This window comes from Ovis aries, chromosome 13 (assembly GCF_016772045.2).
Source record: "Ovis aries strain OAR_USU_Benz2616 breed Rambouillet chromosome 13, ARS-UI_Ramb_v3.0, whole genome shotgun sequence".
In the NCBI taxonomy this organism is placed as follows: Eukaryota; Metazoa; Chordata; class Mammalia; order Artiodactyla; family Bovidae; genus Ovis; species Ovis aries.
The window spans coordinates 11,864,810-11,887,011 of record NC_056066.1 but is presented as its reverse complement, the minus strand read 5'-3'; the positions used below and the strand labels follow the sequence as shown (position 1 = coordinate 11,887,011).

Here is a 22,202-nt window from a genome sequence, read left to right as displayed (position 1 = left end):
CAGGTTTTTAAAATGTTGATGAATTAATTATTATTATATTGATTGCTATTAGCTCTTGTCATTGCTGGACTGTGGGAGACAGTGGGAGAAATTAGGTTGATTTAGGACTTCGTGTGTGTCCTGGATGTGGAAACCTGAGAGTATTGAAAAGTATTAGTGGAAAATCTTTGAGCCCAGTATAGTGAAATGGGGCTGACTGTGGTCTTAACACCTGTGAGATGAGGAATCCTTTTAATTGAGAGGTCCAGATGGACAAGGGTTTGTATTCTATTTAAATTTTTTTCCCTGCGAGGCGTGTTGGATCTCAGTTCCCCAGGGATTGAATCCTCCAGCATTGAAAGGGTGAGTCTTAACTGCCGGACTGCCAGGGACGTTCAAGGATTTGTAGTCTAGAAAGCGTTTCAAGATGGACCCTGAAATGAGCTGGAGAACATGAGTGATTGTGACCCTCAGTGTCAAAGATTGAAAACTGCTGTCTTGGTCCTGGGTGTTCTCAGGATGGGTCGGTGCCTGGGACCCAAGATGAGGCCGTAAGGGGCAGGGGGGCCCTGACGGCCTTGCAGGTCCTTGAAGGACCTTTCAATCGAAGAAAACGACATCCTGGTGAAGGTGCCTTGTCTCGTGAAGGGCAGCAGCTCACTTTTCATAGCTTTGGCCCAACAGCAGCAGTTTTGAATGACACCAGTACAGTATCGTTCAGGAAGTAGGATCGTCAGTAACGATACAGTAAGTAGGATCCTTGATTCACGTCCCTTGCATGTTTACAAGCTTTCCTGAAAACTGTCATTTCAAGGAGAAGTGGAGACACCCCATCTCTAAATCAAGGTGCATGCCCAGTCCACGGTCGTAAGTTATGGTACATGTGTCAGTGAAAAGAAATGAACTGTTTTATCTTTCACGGGGTTCAGTCCAATTGGATAGGGAAAGTACCGTGTACGTCGATACTGTAAACAGTTGCATTTAAGACCCTGTTGTCTGTGTCGGGTCCTTAAATTTTTCTCTTCTGACATCCTGTCTCCATTTCCTTTTTCTCCATCTGCTTTCTCCTTGATGCTCAATTTTCTGTCCATTCTTATGCTAAAAGTACACTTTCAGGGCACCAGCAGCTCTTAGTGGTCTTTTTCTGTGAAATTTGTCATAAGTGGATTGCATTAACATTGTTCTTCCCTCATTTTCCCAACTGTTTTTTAAAAAATGTTTTTTTGTTTCCCTGGTCATTTTCTCGCGATAGTATTTTTGCATCCAGTTCCCAGGTTTTCTGTCTAATGGCACCACATTTAAATTTGCTGACATCACAGAGGATAAAATAAAACATCATCCAACTCTTTGTGACCCCGTGGACTGTAGCCCACCAGGCTCCTCTGTCCATGGTGATGCTCCAGGCAAGAATACTGTAGTGGGTTGCCATGCCCTCCTCCAGGGGATCTTCCCAACTGAGGATCGAACTCAGGTTCCCGCCCCCCCCCCCCATTATAGGCAGATTCTTTACCATCTGAGCCACCAGGGAAGCCCCCAAATAAAACATCACATTCCCCTAAAGTACTTTGGATGAGGCGGGGTTCCAGCTGTGCCATTATGACCCCCGAGTGTTTATCCTTCCTTCCTTGGCCAGGCTGCTCATGCCTTGTGTTCCGCTCCATTTTACAATCTGTAAAATTTGTCATGAGTCAAGAGTTGCTGTTGTATTCAGATAGAGTTCTAGCTAATTCTTGTGCCCCTGATCAGTCGCTCAGTTCTGGCTGACACTTTGCAGCCTGTGGACTGTACCCTGCCAGGCTTCTTTGTCCATGGGATTTCCCAGGCTAGAATGCTGGAGTGGGTTGCCGCTTCCTACTCCAGGGGTCTTCCCAACCTAGGGATCCAACCCGCGTCTCTTGCATGGGCAGGTGGGTTCTTTTCTACAGCGCCGCCTGGGACTGCTAAGTCACTGCAGTCGTGTCCGACTCTGTGCGACCGTAGAGACGGCAGCCCACCAGGTTCCCTCGTCCCTGGGATTCTCCAGGCAAGAACACTGGAGTGGGTTGCCATTGCCTTCTCCAATGCATGAACGTGAAAAGTGAAAGAGAAGTCACTCAGTCATGTCCCACTCCTAGTGACCCCATGGACTGCTGCCCACCAGGCTCCTCCATCCATGGGATTTGCCAGGCAAGAGTACTGGAGTGGGGTGCCATTGCTACCTGGGAAGCCCTAGCTAATTCTGCTGTGAAGAAATTGGCGAGAAGAAAAGTGAACCATAATTCGGCAGGAAAGCAGTCTTTTCTGACTCCTTGAGCATATTTTACACTGTTTTATTTCAAGGCAGTTTTTCATTTACAAATGATTAAGGATTTTAGAAACTGTTGGAACAGAGTGAGTTCAGATGGGTTGAATTATTATGTCTTTGATTTTTATGTGTGTCTGTTTGATATTCTACACTAGCAGGTGAAATACTCATTAAAGAAGTGTTTGTCCTCTCATGGAGGGTTTTTATTTCCTTTTTAGTGACTGAGAATGTATTGCAGGAGCTTTGGTTATGCCTCGTTCCATAAGGCATTATAGTCCCAAATGTTTTAGGTAGAAATTTGTGTTGTTTAGTTGCAAAGTCGTGTCTGACTCTTTGCAACTCCATGGACTATACACAGTCCATGAAATTCTCCAGGCCAGAATACTGGAGTAGGTAGCATTTCTCTTCTCCAGAGGATCTTCCCAACCCAGGGATCGAACCCAAGTCTCCTGCATTGCAAGTGGATTCTTTACCAGCTGAGCCACAAGGGAAGCCCAGGAATACTGGAGTGGGTAGCCTATCCCTTCACCAGGGGGTCTTCCCAATCCGGGAATCGAACTGGGATCTCCTGCGTTGCAGGAGGATTCTTTACCAACTACCAGAGAAGCTCAGGGCGAAGGTGAAGACCATTCAATTGAGGAGCCTCGTGGATACGTACTTTTAAAGGTTGTTTATTGACATTATTGTAAGACAGTATTCACCCAGTTTTCCTTTCCACATGGATCATGGGAATTCTTTTCTTACTGAGAAATACCATGTTTACAGATGTGCAGTTAGACAGCATGTCAATACGTGCTGCAGAGTGACGGAAGGAAGAGGGTAGGCTTAGCACAGAGGCAGGGTGTTAGCCAGAGCTCACAGCATAATTTTTATTTCTGTATGGTAGCTTAGCTTGTAAAGAAGGCTGGATTGGCTGGAGTATTCCTGTCAGAATATGAGCACAAGTGAAGGCCCAGGGGAGTATCCACCGAGGTTTTCAAGGAAAAAACAAAACCCAAAAAACCCTCTACCCTGGACTGTGCCCAGATTCGGTGAGAGAGGGACTGAGGTTTTTTGCTCCATGCGAGGCTTGCTGTGCGGGATTGGGCTGGGACGATGTCATGAAAACGATGTCGGCGTTCTGACAGTCACCTGTCACCCTTTGTTGGAAGGAGGCAGGTAGCAAAAATGGCATCAGAAGTCAGTGTTCCCATGTTCTTGCAGCAAAAAGGGTGTTTCAGTTAGAAAGTGGTTTAGTGGCAGTGACACAGATTTAAAATGTGCATCTGACTAGGAAAGGGGCTGGGGAAGGAGAGAGGGATGGGGGAGGGGCTGGGGAAGGAGAGAGGGATGGGGGAGGGGGAGGGGAGGGGCTGGGGAAGGAGAGAGGGATGGGGGAGGGGGAGGGGAGGGGCTGGGGAAAGAGAGGGGTGGGGGAGGGGGAGGGGAGGGGCTGGGGAAAGAGGGATGGGGGAGGGGGGAGGGGAGGGGCTGGGGAAGGAGAGAGGGATGGGGGAGGGGCTGGGGAAGGAAAGAAGGATGGGGGGGAGGGGAGGGGCTGGGGAAGGAAAGAAGGATGGGGAGGGGGGAGGGGAGGGGCTGGGGAAGGAAAGAAGGATGGGGAGGGGGGAGGGGGGGGGGGGGGGGGGGAGGGGAGGGACTGAGCCAGTCCGGCTTGGCTTGGTGGAGTGTGTCTTGATTAGGTAATTACGGTGATTATCAGTTAACGGGTTGTGCTTACAGGGTGACACAGCTCCTGGGGTGACCCGTGCTCACTCACAGGACTAGATGGGGAGAAGGGCTCTGCCCATAAGGCTGCTGGGCACCAGGGTGCTCAGCTCATGTACCTGCGTCCTCCTGGCATTTGGGACTGGGGGTGGATGTTTGACCTTGGAAGTCAGGTGATGGAATTCGAGATTAGTCACGAGGTTTCCCTGAAAAGAGGGGGCCTCACAGAGGCATTTTTCTAGGGAGTCCCATGAAAAACCCTTGGAACTGGCTGGACCAGTTATTTTTTTAAAGATAATGAGAAGTGTTATAAAGTTAGCAGAAGAGACTGACTTATCTTTCAGGTTGTTGAGAAGCAGGGTCTTCAGGACTAGGTTTGCTCGGTGATCATAAGGGGAGTAACAGAGCTACCCTCGTTAGAAAGCCTTCATGCACTGCTTTTTGGGGGGCAGGATAAGAGGATGCTGAGAGTGGTCCCTGGGGCTGCAGAGCTTGGTAAGGAATCTCCATCATCTCTGGAGACCTTTTTAAAATCAGACTCTAGATTTCTTTGTCCTCCTTTCTGTTGAGGGCGGGGTCTGTGTCCCCTCTCCTGGAACCTGGGCAGATGTGTGGCCGTTTGGACCTATAGAGTGCAGCCCAGATGACCACACGTGACTCCCAAGGCCGAGGATGAAAGGTGACGGTACTGGCTAGAGCACAAGCCCCTGGGACTCGGGGCCACCACGGAGCATGTGGGACTCCTTGGCTGAGAGGACACCAGGCCATACAGAAAGGTCCCCAAAGGTTATGTCCTGTTTGATTCCACGTGTGCTGTTGTTCATCGCTAGGTCGTGTCCGACTCTTTGTGACCCCATAGACTGTAGCCCGCCAGGCTCCTCTGTCCATGGGATTCTCCAGGCCAGAATATTGAAGTGCATTGCCATTTCCTTCTCCAGGGGATTTTCCTGACCTAGGGATTGAACCTGCGTCTCCTGCGTTGTCATTTGGGTCCTTCACTTCTGAGTCACCTAGGAAGCCTGTTGCTTATATGGAATCTTTAAAAGGCAGAACTGCAGTGATGGAGAGCATCATTCTGGGCGGGGCTGTGGGGTCAAGGGAGGATGTGATTACAAAGGGACCCAGAAAGGGATCTTTGTATGTACATATGTGTGTGTGTAGGGGGAATGGAACCTTGTCTCGTATCTTGATTGTGGATATGATAGTGTGAATCTATACCTGTGCTAAAATCCATACAAGTGTATACTCTGTCGCCTTGAAAAAAATGCACAAGGCGAGAGTTGTGGGTTAAGTTTTATTCGGGACGAAAGTTCTACCTGGTGCAGCCTGGGAGACCGCAGGTCAGATAGCTCTGAGAAGCTGCTCCATAGAGGCAGCAGGGAGGTGAGTATATATGTGATTTTGGTGAAGGCACAGTGCGTGCAGTCAAGCACATACTTTTCCAGAAGGTTCAGAAGATTTCTGCTAGTCTGCTGAAGCTGTCCTCCAGTCACGAGGAATGGTCATCACCATGCAGGGTTTTAATGCTTTTCTAGATGTGAGACTTAGACTCATAAGAAAAAGAGTGCTTTAGATCCTCTGAAAGTGTCTAACTATCTGAAGACCTGTCCTGCCAGTTTCCCCTGAGCACTGGGTGCCTCATTCCTGCTCTCCACCCTGAACTCCTTTCAGAGGGTGTTGAAAACCACCAGGTGCAATAGTACATGATTTAATCCTTACAGAGGTAGATGGCAAGTGCCAATTTTTATCTGACAACCTCCACAGGTCAGTTTTATCTCACAAGGGAAAAAAATGACAGAAACGATCCTTGTAACTCCTTGGGTTGGTGAAGAGCGGTGTGAGAAGGGCTACTCCTTACAAGGGAGACCTGGTTTCTCGCTGGCAGCTGGTGGTCCACACCAAAGCCTTGAACAGGAGCACTGGTTGCTGGAGGGTCGCAGGAAGGTGATGCTTCCTTTCACTGTGATGTTCCCAAGGTTGTCTTAAGAGTTAACTTCCTTAACTATTAGGCTCAGAAATGCATGGAGAAGGTGACTCAGTTGGTAAAGAATGCCCCTGCCAATGCAGGAGACACAAGAGACTCGGATTCAATCCCTGGGTTGGGAAGATCCCCTGAAGGAGGGCATGGCAACCCAGTCCAGTATTCTTGGCTGGAGAATCCCATGGACAGAGGAGCCTGGCAGTCCACATGGGGCTGCAGAGTCAGACACGACTGAGCGTGCGCACGCACGCACACACACACACTTGCATACACACACACAAGTGTTAACTTTGTAAACTATTACCCAAAGAAATACATGGAGACACGACTGAGCGTGCACACACACACACACCCACACACACTTGCACACACATACGCAAGTAAAATATTACCCAGAGAAACACAAGGAGAATCCAGAAATCTCCCTCTCCAAAAAAGGGGATATCTGCTTTTGTTTTAAGGATATATTTAAAAGAGAAAGAGAGATTCCTTTGGCACCAGGAAATGGCACTTGACTTGATGTTTATGAAGAGAGGGAAATTTAAAATTTTCCTCTTTAGTGCGCGTGGTAGAGCTATAACTTTGTGATTCAAAATCACAGCTAATCAGTGTCATACAATTAAATTACCATGCACTGCTCGGAAAATTAAAGGGTAACCTCGGTCTGTGAGACTGGAAGACAGATTTGTTTTGAGACAATGCAAATAGTGATCTTTGGTGTTCAGACTAATATCAATATTTACCTGGTATGTCACCTGGGTCTTCTCAGCTGTAGCTGCCTAAGCTGATTTCAGATAGGAGTTGAGAGCTGATGCCATTGAACAGGCGAGATCACTGATTTCTCGGGTGCCCTGTGGAGCCTGGGGGGATTTGAGGATTTGCGGGGGAGGGTTGATGGGGAAGGGCAGCTGGCATTTTGGGAGCAGGAGCCACAGATGCTGAATGTCCTGTGGCACATAGGACCTCCATATGCAGTGGAGAATTGTCCCATGATCTTGGAATGTCCAGGTGGACGTGAAGGTGAAACATGGGTGTAATTAATGGACCCTGGACCCTAGTCATTTTTTTAGAGTTTGTATGGTTTTAAAACAGTGTCAGTTTTTCCGGAATGTGGCTTCCTGGTATTAAGGGAAGATTGTTGCTTATTTGGAATCTTAACAAGAGTTGTTCGTTCTCACATCATCTTTGCACTGGTGATATTCAGGTAAATGAAACACATAAGGATGCCTCTGCACCTGTGACAATTGTATATTTGTATTCATATATAAATATACTTTGTGTAATATACTTGTATATATGTATCATATATAAATATACTTTCTTTCTAAAAAGAAATAAGGGCAGATATACGTGTGATAAGGGACTTCCCTGATAGGTCAGTTGGTAAAGAATCTGCCTGCAATGCAGGAGACCCCGGTTCGATTTCTGGGTTGGGAAGATCTCCTGGAGAAGGGAAAGGCTACCCACTCCCAATATTCTGGCCTGGAGAATTCCATGGACTATATATATAGTCCATGGGGTCACAAAGAGGCGGACACAACTGAGAGACTTTCACTTTCTTTCATATTGGTGATAGGGCTTCCGTGGGGTTTCAGATGGTAAGGAGTCTGCCTGCAATGCGGGAGACCTGGGTTAGATCCCTGGGTTGGGATGATCCTCTGGAGGAGGTCATGGCAACCCACTCCAGTATTCTTGCCTGGAGAATCCCATGGACAGAGGAACCTGGAGGGTTACAGTCCATGGGGTCTCAAACTGAGCGACTAAGTGCACAGCACATACATGTGACCACAAATGTGAATATACTTGTGCTTCTTTCAAAATGTCACGTAGGAAAGGGTGTCAGCAACGTGCAGTGTAATACTATCTGCTTTTAAATTCCAGCTGACTTGTGAATAGGTAGAAGTTTTGACTCCCACGATCTAACCTCTGGTAGAATTTTACCCGAGCATTTATTAATACGTTCTGAAACTCACCTTGATTTGGTAAAAATTGCTGTCCACTTGGTTTTCTTTTCTGTTATGATTAGGGCATTTTATTGATTTTTTTTTTTTTTAAGAAAAAAGAAAAACTTACATGTAATGGTAGGCTTTGTTGGGCTCCCGTGATGGCTTAGTGGTAAAGAATCACCTGCCCGTGCAGGAGATGCGGGTTCTATCCTTGGGTCTGGAAGATTCCATGGAAGAGGAAATGGCAGCCCACTCGGTATTCTTGCCTGGGAAATCCGGTGGAGAGCGGAGCCTGGTGGGCTACAGGCCATGGGGTCGCCAAAGATCCAGACATGCCTTGGTGACTAAACAACGACAGGGTTTGTCACCTCCGTTGTTTGGTTATATGAAGAGAGGTTACACATTACAGAGAACACCACTGTCATTCCAGACAGCTGCCCGTGAATGCACGGGCCACACACCCACACCCCAGTTTACACGGACTGACAGTTTTACACTCGTGGGTGCTGCCGTAGCTGCTGTCTGGTCAGCTACCTTGTAATTGTTGTCCCTGCATGTTCTTAGCAGTAATAGGGATGCATGTATAACATTTAAAATACCATGTAGAATTCCATAGTATGGATTTACTATGGTGGATATAATTAGTCTCTACCCCATGGACTTTTAGAATATACATGCAAATATCTACAAATATTTAAATATCAATGTTTTTTTTTCTACAGAGAAATAATGTTTCTATGCAAAGTTTTTGGAACATGTCTCTGAGTATCTCTGTTTCAAGGAACTGTTCGGTCAATCTATATTTTCTTTAAAAAAAAAAAAAACGTTTTGGGGACTATAGCGCATGTTCAGAAAAAGTGCAGAGATTAAGGGATCAAGCCTTTCCCCCTGCGTTAGAGGCATGGAATCTTAACCACTGGACCCTCAGGAAAGTCCTCCACTTTCTTTTTTTAAGTAAGAGCTTTTCTTCTCTTCCCTCCCAGGAAGATTGTTAATCTGCTTTATATACGAGTGATCCTGTAATAAAACTTGTCATATTATTAATTAAAAAGAACCCACACTGGGTCCTGAGGGAAATCAGATGAAAGAAGAGTGTTCAGTGAGATTTTTGAAGAGTGTTTTTTAGGTAATTTATTTCATTCTCTTTGCTGTCAGAACCAGTAGAGGAACTGGTGCTAGGCAGGGCTGCTATGCTGGCAAATGGGGATTGCCGGCTCTAATAATAGGGCAGTTTGCATTGACAAAATCAGTGATGTTAATTTCCCAATGAAGTGTGGCATTTGGAATTAGCATGATGTAGTAAAAAAAAAAAAAAAGTGGACTTCGGTGGCTTCCCTGGTGGCTTAGACGGTAAAGAAACCATCTACAATGTGGGAGACCCGGGCTTGATCCCTGGGTTGGGAGGATCCCCTGGAGAAGGGAATGGCAACCCACTGCAGTATCCTTGCCGGGAAAATCCCCATGGATAGACGAGCCTGGTGGGCTACAGTCCATGGGGTTGCAAAGAGTTTGACACGACTGAGCAATTGACACTTCAGGGTCAGAAAGACCCCAATGTGGAATCCCTGGTTCAACTCCCCCTCCCCAAACCAAGTGAACCCCAAATTAGACTCTCTAAGCTTCATTTTCTTTATCTGAAAAATGCAGATAATATTTTAGGGTGGTGTCATGGAGAAAAAGAAATTCCATATATTGTAATGGACTGGGCTCTCAGCAGATATGACTCCTGCCTCTCTTGCGATTGTTTATCTTTCTTCCTGTAGTGAAATAGTTTCTTAAGGATTCTCTGGGGGAAAAAAAATTCTAAGGAAAGAAGGTTTCCATCATTGAGAAGCAGCATTTCTGCCTTGGTTCTCTCTTGATTTGTTTTCTGAACGGAGACGAGTGGCTGCAGCTCTAGGGGATCCTCAATTTGTTTCATTTAAACCACAGGGCAGGATGTTTGAGAATACTACAAAAGTGATTTCAGATCCTTTGAGGAAGAACTGAAAAAAGGGCACCATTAATTAATTTTAAAGAGTCAGCAGCTGCACACTTAGCCATCTAGTTTGATAAGAAAGGAAAACAAGTTCAGTGAATTTAAATTGCCTCCCGTGTATGACAGCATATTAGAGTAATGAGGGCAATTCATCTTCCCAACATGGAGTTGTCAAGCTGTGCTTTGTCTTTCTCTCCTTCTCTCTGGGAACACCTAGTTTAATTCTTGCAGTTCATGTATTACAGAGAGATACAGCAACAATACACAAATAACCAAAACTAGATACTTGGGACTCTTGGGGTTTCTTAAGATACCTAGAAACAAATTTACCTTCCTGGAGAATGTTATATTTTTCCCAAGTTCAAGGTCAAATGAAGACCAGACTTATTTCCTATACAATTTGAGTTCTCTCTGGGACCCATGGGCAGCATTGTGACAGTGTTCAATTTTATACTTTGGATTTATCTCACCTGAATGAGCACAAAGAATGCTTTTGCAGATGCAGAGGAAGTAATTGCTGCTAGATTTTGAAAGACAGCTTGAACAGTTCCTAGCTCTGTAATCTTACACTAGGATGACTGAGCTGAATGATTTTGGTGTAGTAAGTTCTTTAAAGGGCTTCCCTAGCAGCTCAGATGGTAAAGCATCTGCCTGCAATGCAGGAGACGTGGGTTCAGTCTTTCCTGGGTCAGGAAGATCCCCTGGAGAAAGAAATGACAACCCTCTCCAGTATTCTTGCTTGGAGAATTTAATGGACAGAGCCTGGTGGGCTATATTCCATGGGGTCGCAAAGAGTTGGACACGGCTGAGCGACTAATACACTCAAGTTCTTTAAAAGCAGACTTATTATGTATTTCATTTACATATTGATAACTTTGCCTCAAAACTGAGGCACATGGTTTTGAGGATGGTTCAACATATGGAAATAAGTGAGATATGCCAAATTGATAGAACGGATGATAATATGATCATCTCAGTAGATACAGAAAAGGCATTTGAGAAAATGCAACATCCTTTTATGATACTGCTCAACAAATTGGGTATCGAAAAATGTAACCTCCTGAAAGCCATATGTGACAAACCCACAGCCAACATCATACCCAGTGGTGATAGGCTGAAAGCTTTTCCTCGAAGATTAGGATGCCCACCCTCATTACCACCCCATTCAATATTGGACTGGAAATCCTGGCCAAAGCAATCAGACAGGAAAAAGAAAGAAAAGGCATCCAACTAGGAAGGGAAGAAGTAAAATTGTTTGCAGATGGAATGATCTTACATACAGAAAATCCTAAAACTCCGTCAAAAAACCGCTAAAACTAATCAACAAATATAGGAAGGTTGCAATATACAAAGTCAACATAGAGAAAGCAGTTGTGTTTCTGTACGCCAACGAGGAAACATCTGAAAAAGAAATAAAAGGAATAGTCCTGATTACAGGAGCATCCAAAACAGTGAAATTCTCAGAAACAAATCTAAGCAAGGAGATGGCAGATCTGAACACTGAAAGCTCCAAGACCTGGATGAGAGGAACTGAGGAGGGTGGATCAGAGGGTCCTGTGCTCCTGGATTAGAAGAATTAACATTGTTAAAATTAGCGAGTACAGAGCATAGCCTTCTCTACCTCCCACCTCTGCTCTGATTTTGTCTCCTGCAGATCATTCTTTCTGATTCTGCTTTGCTTGGTTGGTTCCTTTGTTCCCATCATTCCACAGACATGCCAAGTTCATTGACACCTCAGGGCCTTTGCATTTACCTTCTGCCTGGAACCCCAGATAATCGCACGACTTACTCTCGCTTCTTTTAAGTCTCTGCTACAATGCCACTTTTTCAAAGGAGCCCTCCCTCCCCATGTAATAATCTGGCCGATGCTGGCAGATTTACTTCTTTTTCTTTTCTTTTTTTTAAGCGTTTATCCTTGTCTGACATGCTGCATGTTTGCCAGCTGACTGTCTCCCCCAGCCCAGAATGTCAGGGTAAAGACCAGAACTTCTCAGTGTTGCTCTCTGCAGTTCCCCTAGCCTTGAGGCTCTGTGTTTATGGAACGAAAGGTTGATTAGATAGCCTTGGATTAATAAGTCATATTATGGCTCAAGATGTATTTAGCAGAGTCAGTGTTTAAACTTCTACTAATGAAAAGTAAACATTACTGAGCTCATTCAAGTCGTAAAATTCATGACGGAGCCAGTGGTCCTGCTTAGAGTCCGAGAACTTAGCCATGGGTGCCCTGGGGAGTCAGACATTTCTAAGGGGGTGAAAAAAAATCATATTTATAAAATGTGTAAAGAGTAGATACACAAATAATACATGAAGAGATATATACTTTACCTCTGTTTTTATTTTTATTTTTAAGATTTTTTTTGACGTGAACTATCTTTCACGTCTTTATTGAATTTGTAGTATTGCTTGCATTTCATGTTCTGGCATTTTGGCCACGAGGCGTCTGGGATCTCAGCTGTCTGACCAGGGATCGAACCCGCATCCCTACATTAAAATGCAGTCTTAAGGGCTGGACCTCCACGGCAGTCCCTCCTTGTGGTTTTAAAATGCCATGAGGATATGATTTGGGAAGAAGCGTCTGAAAGGGCTCCTTAGGGGGGGATATTGGGGGGAAAGAAGGGTGAAAACCCCTGGGGTTTCTAGGCTGAGAAGATCAGTAAAAACAGGCAGAAACTTCCCCATGGATGCCCCCTGCACCCTCATGAATGTGCTCATTGTGTGTCTCGCTGTGGGTGTGTCTTCCTGGTGTAAATCAGACCTGCCTGTAACAGGACCCATTTTAAAATCCATTTTCTTAACTAAGTATAAGACAGCAGGCTCTCTTCCTTACAGGGCAGCGATGTGAATGGTTGGTTGATAAGCTGAGGGGGGTGGGTTTGTCTTCCAGTCGTCCTGACCTCAGGTTGTGCTTGGGAACAGAAGTCATTGTTTTATTTAGGGAAGTTCTCCAAAGGCAGGCAGAGGGCTTTGCATGCTCCCATCAGCTCTTTGACGGGGCCAAGCTCAGGGATCCCCCGGATTCCAGGAGACTGTGCCCTTTGCACTCTGACCGTAATAATGCTATCATCTTCTGAAGTTAGGTTCTGCAGTACGTTTACCTGACCAGTCATTAGAACCTCCGTTTCAGAGCTTTATAATTAACCCCAAGGAAGAAAAACAACCCCAGCCTAACTTTCTACTCTGTGGGGTTCGGGAAATATCATTTTGATATGCTCACGGCCCCTGACGGAGACAGACACAAGCTGTAACCTCAATAGGCCTCTCAGCTGAGAATAGAGGCACCAAAGTGGTTCTAGTCGGCTAATTTGCTGATTATTGGCAGGTGTTTTAAGTATTGTAACCGGAGCTCCTGAGACCTACAGCTGCTGTGCCGTGTGCAGGATGGAAGGACATACTGTCTGCGGTCCCATCTTCTTCTTTTCTCTCTTTCCTCCCTTTTACTTTGGGCCTCAGCACTGCCGGTCATCCTGAACACACCACTGCAGTGTCCTTCGTATCACAGGACGTGTGGATCCTGTCTCTCAGCTTTCGCAAGTCCTCCTGCTCTTGTCCATGAGAAGGCTGGCTGCTTTGAAAAGTGCCTGTGGCTCCTTCAGATCCCCAGAGACCCTTTAGTAGATAAATTTACTACTTCTGTGACCCAGACTAACTAGTGTGCTTGACTTACGGCTGATGCCTTAAGGATAGTACTATTTTTGTGAGAGGTTTCAGTACACAAATTCTGGGCCAAGAAAATAAATGCCTAACAATCCCACTCCTAGGCTTATTATATCCAGGGAAAACTATAATCTAAAAAGATACATGTACCCGATGTTCATTGCAATACTGTTCATAATAGCCAAGACATGGAAGCAACCTAAATGTCCATTGAAAGAGGAATGGATGAAGAAGATGTGATATTTATATATATAGCAGTGTATTACGTAGCCATTGAAAAAGAATGAAATAGTGCCATTTGCAGCAACATGGAGATGCAGGAAAGACCAGTTTGATCCTTGGGTCGGGAAGATCCCCTAGAGGAGGAAATAGTAACCCACTTTCTTGCCTGGAAATTTCCATGGACAGAGGAGCCTGGTGGACTGCAGTTCGTGGGGCTGCAGAGAGTCAGGCAGGGCTTAGCATGCCTGCATGCAATGCCGCAACATGGATGGACCCTAAAGGTTATCATGCTGAGTGAAGTAAGTCAGAGAAAGACAAGTATCACATGATACCCCTATATGTGAATTCCAATAAAGAAGGATACAAATGAACTTACTTACAGTGCAGAAACAGACTCACAAATCTTGAAATCAAACTTATGGTTACCAAAGGGGAGTTTTGGGGGAGGAATTGATGAATTAGGAGATTGAGATTGACATACACACACGACTGTATAAAACATGGATAACCACCAAGGACCTACTATATAGAACAGGGAACTCTACTCAGTACTCTGTAATAACCTATGTGGGAAAAGAATCGGAAAGAGTGGAGATATGCTCACATGCATATATCTGATTCACTCTGCTGAATACCTGCAACTCACACAACATTGTAAATCAGCTCCAATAAAGTTTTAGAAAAAGAAAATGAAACGACTTCAGCTAATGATTTCTGCAGCGTAGAGAAATACGTTTTGAGTTACAGATGAGCTTTTCAAAAATGGTGGTACTAGCCTTTCTTCAGCTGTCCCCTGCCTCCAGCACTTAACATAAATCCTTTTTTAGAGGCATTAAAAAGGGCTGTGACAAGTGTCATTACAGCAGATAAATTTAGGTCATGTATTTTATCTACATAATCTGATTGTAATTTATATATCGCCAGGCTAGATAAAGCACAGCCATCTCTTCTTACTAAATTTTTCTTGTTGTCAACAAGATGTGATATGATGTGAGTTGGATATTGACTTTGCTTGAAGGGTGGTGATTCATCACAGCCGGGTTCAGGGAGGTGCGGGGGAGATGATTTTATTGCTGGCAGAACTGAGTGACCGCTGGTTAAAGCTGTGAGTCAATCAAGATTAAACCCAGGCGAGTTAGTGCCTCTTGGATGACAGTGGATGATGTGATGGATATATTAGTGAAATTCTCTTTTAAAAAGCACTTTATATTCTTAGCAGGTGGATTTGCAAATAGGAAAATGAAGAGTCTCCCTCAGTGGAGGAATCTGCCAGTTTGCAGAGCAGAGTGTGGCCAATTGAGTGTCACAATGAAAGATAAACCACTGAGGAATAGCCACGGGCAGCGTCTAGCTCGAGATACTTCTTGTTAAGTGCAAAGAAGGCAGCTGCATTCTTAGTGATTCAGTTGTTGGATAAGCTAGGAAGAAGACCTTCGTCTCGGGTACAGTGGCACAGATGGTGTCGTGGGATTTTATTTTTTATCAGAGGAAGCTTTGCAGCCGAGGCTGACATCCTTCTTTTGTCAAGTGTGTGTGTGATCTCTTGTTTTCCTCCCCAGAGTTAGTGTGAAGTTGGGAAATGCGACTTAGTATTGCTCTAAAATAAAAGAAAGTTTTCAGGAAGAAGCATTTAGGGAAAATCAGGCCAGTGCTGCTGAAGTTCAGTGTCAGCAGTTATTGGATTATCCACGATTTTATCATTTGTGCCAGTAGTTTTCTTCATTTGAACACTTTGAGAGAGGGCTACCTAACTAAAATGCTTTGCGTAGAAGGTAGTAGGTTAGTCAGTTTCCTTCTGATTTCTGGGTGATTAGTTTATAAGATCGGGGGCTTCCCAGGGGGTGCTAGTGGTAAAGAACCCGCCTGCTAATGCAGGAGACATAGGAGATGCGGGTTCCATCCCTGGGTCAGGACCATCCCCTGGAGGAGGGCAAGGCAACCCACTCCAGTATTCTTGCCTGGAGAATCCCACGGACAGAGGATCCTGGGGAGCTTCAGTCCAAAGGGTCTCAAAGAGTCGGACACAACTGAAGTGACTGGTAGCACAGTTTATATGGTCAGTGTTCACTAAAATTTATTCATGGATTTACCACTTTATTTTCTTGTAATTCCTTGTTAGATCTTACATCCTCCTTCTGGGGTCACTTTCCTTTTGTGTATGAAGTATGGTGTTCTGGAATTTCCTCTGCAGTGTCCGGGGCCAATTGATAACTTCAATTTTTATTTTTAGTTTTTTTGGTCTCAGAATGCTTTCCCTTCTCTCACACTGTTGAAAAGTGTTTGCTGTGTAAATACTGCTGGATAGACAGGTATTTTGTATTTTATTTTTTGCTCCGCACTGTGTGGCATGTGGGATCTTAATTCTCCAACCAGAGATTGAACCCTCGCCCCCTGCATTGAAAGTGTACAGTCTTAACCACTGGACCACCAGGGAAGTTCTTGGAAATGAAGTGTTCTTAACGGTGGATGGCACCTACACGATATTTAGACATCGTTCCGATTCCATCAGTATATTTTGTGTGTGTAGACTCCGACTGGTTGGCCTGGCACACCATTCTTCCTGGTAACTTCGCAATTGCTCAAAATGTATTAGGGAGTTCTAGAACAGATTATTAATGGGCCCTTGAAGCAAAGCCTGTTTGTAGGCTGGGGACTCCCTGTAACAGTCATAAGAAAAGTGATTCTTTAATGACTTGTTCCAGCGCCTTCTGCCCTTGCACTCCCTACAGTGGAAAAAGCATTTCTGTGGTCCTCACTCATTTATGAAAAGAAGATGCCCGTAATTGTGATCCATCCTCATTTCCCCCAGCACTTCCTGTTGGACCAGGCAGGACCCTCATTCACAGGAAAGAGGACCTTCTGTCACAGGAAGTGAGAGAAGAATGTAGACATTGTGGTTTTCTGCATGCCACATAATTGCTTTCCTCCTGTGGTCGGATGAGATAGGTTCCCATCCAGCTTCTCTGTGGGGCCATGCTAATATCAAGCTGTTATATTAAGCAGAGGGATGATGGCACTGCAAGCGTTCCTTTTCCCTTCTTTTCTTGCTAAGAGTCTAAAAAATAAGAGTTGTAACCAGGAATGTTTACTGAAAGAGATACGTTTCCAGATCGGGGCTAGGTTTTAAAATCTCAGCAGTTTATTGTGTTGGGGTTATCAAAATTCTGGATAAAATGACAAAAACTACCAAGAACTTGTAATTTTCTTTTTTTCCTTAAAATTTTTTTTATTGGAGTATAGTCGATTTACAATGGTATGTTAGTTTCGGGTGTACAACAACAAATCAGTTAATACATATAGCCAATCTTTTTTTTTTTTTTAAATTTTTTTTTAGTTCTTTGAGTTTGTGATTTTTTGGCAAGTCAGTTCCAGGTTGAGGTGAGAGTCACTGTCTATATAGAAAGCCTGTTTCACTATACTCTCCCTTCTTTTAAAATCTCAGGTTGCCTTCTCTTCCTTCTGTGGAAGGAATCATGGTTGCAAAATGAGCCGGAAATTTATTCCTCTCCACTCTGGCATGGATTGTCTGCCCCACAAAAGTTGATGAATTGCTACTTCCAGAGCTGACCCAAAGTTTTTGTTTTGTTAAATAGCTATAAATCTCATCTAAATACGGTTTTAGTGGTAACAGGAAGAAAACCGTAAATTTGTATCTGTTAGGTTTTATTGCTTACGAATAATTGTTACTTAGTAAAGCTTCATTTCTACAAACATCATTTGACCTGTGTGATTGATAGAAGAAGAATCGGGAGAATTTGTCCAGGCTCTGTTGACAGCTGGCTGTTTCAAGAACTGCCACATGCAGTACTACAAATGAATCCTGTGTATGTAATGGAGCGGGTCAGATTTATGGTGAGCACACGGAATGAATTACTGCCCAGCTGCTGGGACAGACTCTTCCTTGATGAATTCTGACCCCTTTGCGAATTTTTATTGAAATATTTTGTGATATACTATGGGAGCATTTTTGGTTGGTTTTAAGAATCACAGAGGACAAAATCCTAAGGGATTAATTTTTTTGAAATTTCCCATTCAGTTATTGAGGATCATGAGAGAGAGTTACATACACTGAAATACACCCCCTTCTATACTGTCGGTGCCCACCCACCAAATTTATAGTTTTCGTTTGAGGCACTGTGACTGCCCCATTGTTCTTCACTGGGAGGAAACCGCATGTAGTAATTTGAGTTCTTTCTGAACAGTCTGTCTTTAATAACAAACTGGTTTATAGTTTTAAATCATGATTCCCACACTTTGGAAGGTTCTTTGTAATCAGTCACTTTTATTCTCCTTTCTTATAATAAGAATCGAGCTAATTGCCTAGGTATCTCTGGTTTTGGAATAGGCATTGAATTCTGTTTATGCTGTTCAGAAACTTCGGGGGAACACTAAGGGTCAAGGTTCAATGTTACGGTCGGTTGGGGCTGATTTAACAAAGTACCATAAACTGGGTGGCTTATAAGCAGCATTTATTTCTCACGGTTCTGGAGACTTTGAGATGAGGGGGCCAGCGTGGTTGCGTTCTGGGCTGCAGACTACCCGCTTCTCACATGCAGGAAGGGGCTCAGGAGCTCTCTGGGGTCTCTTACAAGGGCACTGATCTCATTCGTGGAGGCGCCATCCTGTGGACCTCATCGCCTCCTAAAGGCCTCACCTCCTAACACCATCACCTTGGGGGTTTGAATTTCAGCATAAGTAATTTTGGAGAGGCTGGACCAAAGCATTCAGAATGTAACACTAAGTGAAGAATGTTTCAAAAGGGGAGTGTGATCTTACTTATCCAATGCTCTTGATTATGTCAAGTACATATATGATTGGGAATTGGCCATTGGGGTCAGCAGTATGGAAGACATTGGTTATGTATTTATTTATTTATTTTGGGAGGATGCTTCACACAGCATGAAGGATCTTCTTCCCTGACCAGGGATTGAACCCACACCCCTGCATTGGAAGGGCAGAGTACAACCACTGGACTACCAGAGGAGTCCCAATCTTAACCTCCACTCTATTCATCTTTTCCACTCTGCTTTGTACCCTGCAAGTCTGGCCCCATCTGCTTCCTGGCACTTGCTTAACCTATTTCCAAATTGTTCTGTTCTGCATGCCCGTGCTAGGTCAATTCAGTCATGTCTGACTCTTTGTGACCGTATAGACTGTAGCCTGCCAGGCTCCTCTGTCCCTGGGATTTCCGAGGCAAGAATACTGGAGTGGCTTGCCGTGCCCTCCTCCTGAGACTCTTCCCTACCCAGGGATCAAAGCTTCATCTCCTGTGTCTCCTGTATTGACACACCGGTTCTTTACCTCTAGCGCCACCTGGAAAGCCCAGTTGTATCCTGGCATCAGACAGTTGTCTTCTGTTGCACCCTTTGCCCTTGGCCTTCACAGAAAAAAAGTTGATATTTGAACCTTGCTACGTAGAGTTTTTCAGAGCAGAAAGATTTTAAGGGAAAAAATGTGTGAAAGAGTGAGATTATATGTTGAGATTGTTCTCCAGTCTACAGTCCCATAATTTAGATACCATTCCACCTCTGTAATTTTGAGTTGTTAGTGACTCTTCATTTCACACAAGACGTGTGTAAAAAAAAAAGTTAAAATTCAGTAATAGATTTTGCTACATGATGAGAAAATTTACAGGTCAGTAATAATGTCAGATATGCAGATGACACCACCCTTATGGCAGAAAATGAAGAAGAGCTAACGAGCCTCTTGGTGAAAGTGAAAGAGGAGAGTGAAAAAGTTGGCTTAAAGCTCAACATTCAGAGAACTAAGATCATGGCATCTGGTCCCATCACTTCATGGCAGACAGGTGGGGTAACAGTAGAAATAGTGGCTGACTTTATTTTTTGGGCTCCAAAACCACTGCAGATGGTGATTACAGCCATGAAATTAAAAGACGCTTACTCCTTGGAAGAAAAGTTATGACCCACCTTGACAGCATATTAAAAGGCAGAGACATTGCTTTGTCAACAAAGGTCCATCTAGTCAAGGCTATGGTTTTTCCAGTAGTCATGTATGGATGTGAGAGTTGGACTATAAAAAAGCTGAGCGCCGAAGAGTTGATGCTTTTGAACTGTGATGTTGGAGAAGACTCTCGAGAGTCTCTTGGACTGCAAGGAGATCCAACCAGTCCATCCTAAAGGAGATCAGTCCTGGATGTTCATTGGAAGGACTGATGTTGAAGTTGAAACTCGAATACTTTGGCCCCCTGATGCGAAGAACTGACTCATTTGAAAAGACCCTGATGCTGGGAAAGATTGAAGGTGGTAGGAGAGGGGGACGACAGAGGATGAGGTGGTTGGATGGCATCACCGACTCAATGGACATGAGTCTGGGTAAACTCTGGGAGTTGGTGATGGACAGGGAGGCCTGGCGTGCTGCAATTCATGAGGTCGCAAAGAGTCAGACACGACTGAGCAGCTGAGCTGAACTGAACTGAATACTGTTCTCGTAGAATGTAGGGATGGAAAGGACTTAAACTACAATAGCTAGATAATAAATATATTTTCAGGAATGTGTTTTCCAGGGTCTCCATTTTGCCAGCAAGTTCCTTTTTCTTGGAGAAGGAAATGGCAACCCACTCCCGTACTCTTGCCTGGAAAAAAATCCCATGGACGGAGGAGCCTGGTGGGTTGCAGTCCATGGGGTTGCAGAGAGTCGGACGCGACTGAGAGACTAACACTTCAGTTTTCTAGTACTTGAGAGACAGAATCTCAGTGTTTTTATAGGACGCTTTGGTAGAAGAGAGTTTGTATTTTATTCGTCTTCTCACACATGGCAGGTTTAGAGAGTTTAAGCAGCCCCGGGGCCATGTTTTATATTCAGGCATGACTCAGGTCACTGAGTTTGTCCATTACTTGTAGAATGCCTGCAAGCCCTTGGCACTCACAGTTGGACCTGACTCATTATGTATGAATCACACTCTTCTCTTGAAGAACATGTTCTGAATCTTCTTGAACTTGACTTTAATAAGGGGAATTTCATTGCATATCGTAAATGTGTCACATCTCACATTGAATACTTACATTGCATTCATCGCATCTCTTTTCTTGGGTTTTGCTCATCCTAGGTGGAAACACACTTTCAGTGAGATGCATTTAAAGATGATACCTTTTTTAATGATTATAATTAGCATGTCATTGACTCTTAAGAATGCAGTACTCAGTTAAGACTTTTCACAAAGTATTACTCTTAAAAAATTTCATTCTGAGGGAAATAATATTTCATGAGGTGTCATTGCTGGCAGTTTTCCAATTATTTATTTAAAATTTGTTTACCTAGTGATACCAATCTTTTAAAGAATACAAAAAGTAGTTTTGAGAAGTCTGATCAGGATCTAAAGGTTTTTTGAGTAGCTGTGTTTCACGTTCTTAATTTCTGAAATAATGTGTGTTTCACATTTGTTTTATTTCCTTAATTATATATGTGTTTGGAGAAGTTACTGTTCTAAACATAGAACTTTTATGTATATTATGTGAGTTAATGGAAATCTGTTATAAATGCACTCTTTGAATATTGTTGCCACCAACTGTGATACAGGTCTGCTTAGTCTATTTGAATCTTTTTTTTTTTTTTTTTGTGGAATGTGGATGAAAATAACTAGTTCATTGGCGTTTTGGAAGCACTGAGTTGCTATATGAGAAGGTACTTGGTACATAAGGAACACTCACTAGGTGTCTGTGATCAGAACAATAGTATCTTAAACCTGTTGAGCTGGAGAAAGGTGGTATAAGCTGCTTCACTTTGGACAGCTGTGTGGGGTTCTTTGTGTTGGGCAGCAGGATCAACAAAGATGATAAGAAAGAGCCTCAAGGAACTCAGTCTAGTGATGTGCATCGTAGCCACGTTTTAACATAGTATTGTCTCTGTTCTTTTTTTCAACTTACTGTTTACTTTATATTGGAGTAGAGTTGATTGACAGTGTTGTGTTAGTTTCCGGTGTGCAGCAGCTGATTCAGTTATTTTTAGATTCTTTCCCCACAGAAGTCATTACAGAATGTTGAGTAGAGTTCCCTGTGCTATTCAGTTCGTTGCTTATCATTTTTATATATGGTAAGTACCGTGTGTGTGTTAATCCCAAACTCCTAATTTATCCTCCCCCGTTTCCTCTTTGGTAACCATAAAGTTTGATTTTGAAGTCTGTAATTGTTCTTAGTCTTGCTGGGGTCATCGAGCCCTTTGAGAATCTGATGAACTCAACGAAAGTTCTTGGAAGAGGCCTTCAACACGCATGCATAATTTTGTCTTCAGTTTTAGGAGCTTTCAGTTTGGTGAAATTCACTTACAGTCTCGCTGTACTCAGTTTCATGAACGCCATGAGAGCAGTCGCACACTGTATATTAAGAATCTTTGCTTTGGAGATATAACAGTCAGTCAGTCTGAGACTTGAGTGGTGACTGGGTCTGGGAGGAGAGACCTGACCTGGCTGCCAGGCTTTTGGTTGAGTGGCAGTCC

The 22,202-nt window shown here is 44.0% G+C and overlaps 1 protein-coding gene across 4 annotated transcripts in view; it reads left to right on the top strand.

The window, feature by feature from the left end:
* The window catches only part of SFMBT2 (Scm like with four mbt domains 2), a 182,173-nt gene that overhangs the window by 48,254 nt on the left and 111,717 nt on the right, over positions 1-22,202 (top strand). The window lies entirely within an intron of this gene.